Genomic DNA, 4,600 nt, shown 5'->3' with positions numbered 1-4,600 from the left:
TAAAATTAAATAAAATATAAATGGCGTTGATGACCTGTGAAGTTTGGAGCCACTGAACAAAAAACAAACAAACAAATTATCATAAGACAGATTGGAACAATTATTATAATACAGATTGCATCAATTATTTTACTGATGGCAACAATTATTATTACATATAAAATGATGGTCAGGGTTGCGGTAAAAAAAAGGACAAATAGCTTATAACTATTTTAATGTTCGACGTTTCGCCCCACTTTGCAGGGCTTCATCAGGGCTGCTCAAAGCGGAAGGTTCAACCTTATCAACCCTTTTATTGAACCAAACCTTTGCTTTGAACAGCCCTGATGAAGCCCTGCAAAGTGGGGCGAAACGTCGAACATTAAAATAGTTATAAGCTATTTGTCCTTTTTTTTACCGCAACCCTGACCATCTTTTTATATTTAAGTTTTACGGTCAACTATATATATAATTATTATTACAGATTACAACATTTATTATAATATAGATTGTAACAAGTAATATATTACAGATTGTATCAATTATTTTATTGATTGCAACAATTACTATATTACAGATTGCAACAATTATTATACTGATTAAGAATAAATATTAATATACTACGAGGCCGCAGATTACTTTTTCGGATTAGCAACAAAATAAATAAATGATGATAGATATAGGTAAGTGAAGGAAAAATGATGCTTAGATGTCTAGGTTGAAGATCACTCAAATCATTTGAATAGCTCATGAAGATCCTGACATCTATTGGCATATCCCTGAAACAGTAGGGTCTCTGGACCGGAGGGTCCGAACGGTTTCCTGAGTGAACACTTCTCAGAGCAACATCATTTCTGGCTGAGATCTACAATTCAGGGTGAGTGAGTGATTCTTCACCGCACCCAGGCAGAGGAGTTGAGGCAGGTTGAGAGAAGAGAACAAGAAGGACAATTATGCACCAGAGAAACCTCAATAGTCCAACACCAACCCCCCTGAGTGATCCCATTTAAATTAACAGTTGAAATTAATTAAAATACTAACCTAACTAAACCATGTTGAATTCCCTTTTGGCCAAAACCCAGCTATAATTAGTTGTTGTATAAATCATTCAAGAATAGAAGTTTTATTGCTCTTTTTTGCCCTGCATAATTAAATTCCAATCCTGATAATACACTCCACACTATTATACTAGTGATACCAATTATTTGGTATAAATGGTGGTGGGGGGTAATATGCCCCAAAATTTTACCCACATCTGAATTAAACAGAGATACCTAACATCAAATATAGTTATTAAAAAGTAAATCATTTCTTTTTCGTAAATATTGTTCTAGTTAAGAGCTTTCATAAATAGATTGGAACTAACATATAAATACATAGAAAGAAAGCAGAGTATTGTTTGGACGAGAAGCATTGATAATTAACACTAACCACGAAGGGTGAGGTACCCTGACAGGATGCTGGCACTGCACCAAGCTTCAGATCTGTCCAAGGGTCGAGGTAAGGAAGTGCTTTGTAGTCTGTTTATTAGCAGGTCATTTGTGAGTCGCTTTGAAAATTATCAAAATGAATATGACTTGTTAAGAGCCGGAGGAGTTTATATTCAAACAGCTAAACGAAAACACACCCACAAACAACTAAATATACTTTTAAAGACGTATATTTAGTTAAATTAATTAAATTTATCTAAAATGCCTAATCTAAATGGGTTATTTTCACAGAAAAGCAACAATTTAGAAACTGAAATATCAAACAATACACGACGAAAGAAAAAAATTATTTTTGTTCGGTATGTACTGCACGGGAGTCTTTTTCGATGTAGAACAGGCTTTTGATCGAGTCTGGTACTACGGAAGTACCGGGAATTCAAATAGGAGTATTAACAATTTCTTTTTACTTCTATATTGTTTTTTTTAGTTCATTCAGCATTATAAATTCAAAATAAGTGTTTACATAGTGATACGTAACCATCTAATGTCAGGTTTTATAAAAAATAAAATTGGTTTTAATGAAACCTGAATAAATACTGTTTTTGTTGTTATTTAATTTCAAAATTATTTGTGTCTTTCATATATGTATACTGCTTTGAAAAAAAAAAATCTATAAAGCTCACAATTCCAGTCGGTAACGGTTATATCCCTATTAAATGTAAAAAATTGTGTTAATTATGTAATTTTATTAAGTCACTCCTATCTATTTATTATAAATTTTTTTTTTTGTGTGTTATTTTAGTAAAGATCATTTTTACACAAAGGTCTAAAATAATATGATTCTTACTAAGGAATGTATTTGTTAACTTATTTATATTTTATTCCAATGCCATTCAAATCAGCCTTGATAAAACTACTAGATAATATAGAAAAAATTATGTGCTCAAAGCTTTATTTTATGCAAATGTAATTAAAATTTAAATGCTAATACCTTGTTTTTACGCGCTACTCTTACAGATAAATAAACACCAATAATAAATATTTATTGTTTTAACAATTTGTACTCTGAACTAGTTTTCAGGACTCTTAGAAGTTATTTATTGTTACTCAATGTTCATATTTTTTTTATTGTTCGATCCTTTTAAATTTTAATTCTTTTAGTCAGGAATGTTTATTAAATTTTCACTTACAAACTTGACTAAGTTAAAGCTAGATTAATTTTTAATTTAAAAATTGAATTTATATTGAATCCTTACTAAGTTTTAATCGTGTTTTAAGCGTGTTTACTGAGTTTCAGAAATTCTATTCAATGCATAATTATATCGTTTTACTCATTTTTAAATGATTATACCTTGATTTATTTAAACAAATTTTTTAACCATCTCTTCTTTAAACTCTAAATTTTTTATGGCCGTGTAGTGGTCGCTTCCTTTGTAGATACTGTCCAGTATAGAGAAAATTAACAAACTCTGTTAATTCCTACCTCCTATATACTTCCTCATCATCCGTTCCTTTCTCACTGATAGATTATTCAAAGTAAACCACAATGGTTACCTACAAGGAGGTATCCTCTGTCCTATCCTCTACAGCTGTCATGCCAAACAATCCTAACGCTATCCTCACCACTTACTTTGATGTCTCATGAGTGCTCGCAGTCAATAATAACCCTTTAATTGCATCCCAACCTCCCCAATCCAATATGGCAGACTTCGAAAGATGCTGCCGTAATTGAAGGATCAAAATAAATCCCATAAAATCACTTTTATCCTTCATCGTAAATCAATTTATTGCCCTAAATTATGTTTTAATAATAAATAAATAAACAAAATATGAAGGTGGACTACTAGGTCCCCCACCTCAGATACTCAGCCTTCAGTAGTGAGAAAAACGGAAAAATAATAATAATAATAAAAATAACTGAAAGGACTTTGCTGCAAAGGAAGCTGCAAATTTATAATTAATGAATTAATATAATAATGAGAATAAAACAAAATGATACAGAATTAGAATTCAATAATATCTACATAAATAATATCTATTACTAAGCACATTATTGCTAATTCTATTATTATTATAGCATATGATTGCTAATTCTAATCGTAATATAATGATGAATTATGTGGAGTTTAAAAAAATACATGCAGATATGATCATTCTACGAATGAAAATCAGTTTTGGGAATGTACCAGATTAAATATTAATTTTCAATCCTTTTGATAAGTGATTAAGCAGATATGCTACCGTATAGTTTAAAGTACGTTTAACAAATTTATTTTTATAGTTTACATTGTTATAGCAAAGAAGGAAATATTTCTCCATTAACAAAATCTTTTCTATTTAACACAATTTTGCATGCTAAACTAAAGATTATGAATGCTTTTAATCTATATGTAACGATGTTTTGTTATTTACTGATATTTGAGAGGATTCGGGGTTAGTTTTAGGAACTCACAATAGTATTATACTATAAATTAAGAAATTTGAGGTTAGAGTTCAAATATTAATTGAGGTTCTGATATTTGTATAATTTTATTTTATTTATAAATTATATTTACACTCTTTATAAATATACACATATACCATTATACACATATAAAGAATAAAGAATAGAATCGGTATATAATGATGCTATTAGTAGCTGGGAAGCAGTAACGAGGTGACGTCAGAGCGAGTGTCCTGCCTAAAAAATAACAGGAGAGCTATATTCGGCGAACCACCCTCTTGTTATATTCTTCACCTTCAGGATCCAGGATATGGGAGTCCTTTTGTAGCAGGATAACAGCGCCACAATAGAGAATAAGTGCGCAAATGGTGTCGTATTTCAGGTGGAGCTGTTATGGGAGTGCCATTTCTGTAATTCTCAATACCATAGGGGTCTCATACAGCTTACATACATACATACATATACACATATATATATATATATTGTATGTATGTTATACTAGAATGTTATACAATATATTTTGTTCGTTTGAATGGAATATGGTCCGGGTGCGGTAAAAAAAACTCAAATAGTAGATAATTATACTATTTTATTGAGCCAACGTTTCACCCCACGTTGCAGGGCTTCGTCAGGGCTAAAAAAGATACAAACACTATAGTTACAAAAAGGAAAAAAAGATATTGTAAGAAATTATAGAACATTAAAATAAAAAACATTTCAAAACAATTGTTTGGTTTATCAAATATTT

The sequence above is a fragment of the Halyomorpha halys genome, unplaced genomic scaffold, assembly GCF_000696795.3.
Source record: "Halyomorpha halys isolate HHAL.00 unplaced genomic scaffold, Hhal_1.1 Scaffold411.1, whole genome shotgun sequence".
NCBI classification, from domain to species: domain Eukaryota; kingdom Metazoa; phylum Arthropoda; class Insecta; order Hemiptera; family Pentatomidae; genus Halyomorpha; species Halyomorpha halys.
This window is presented reverse-complemented; position numbering follows the sequence as displayed.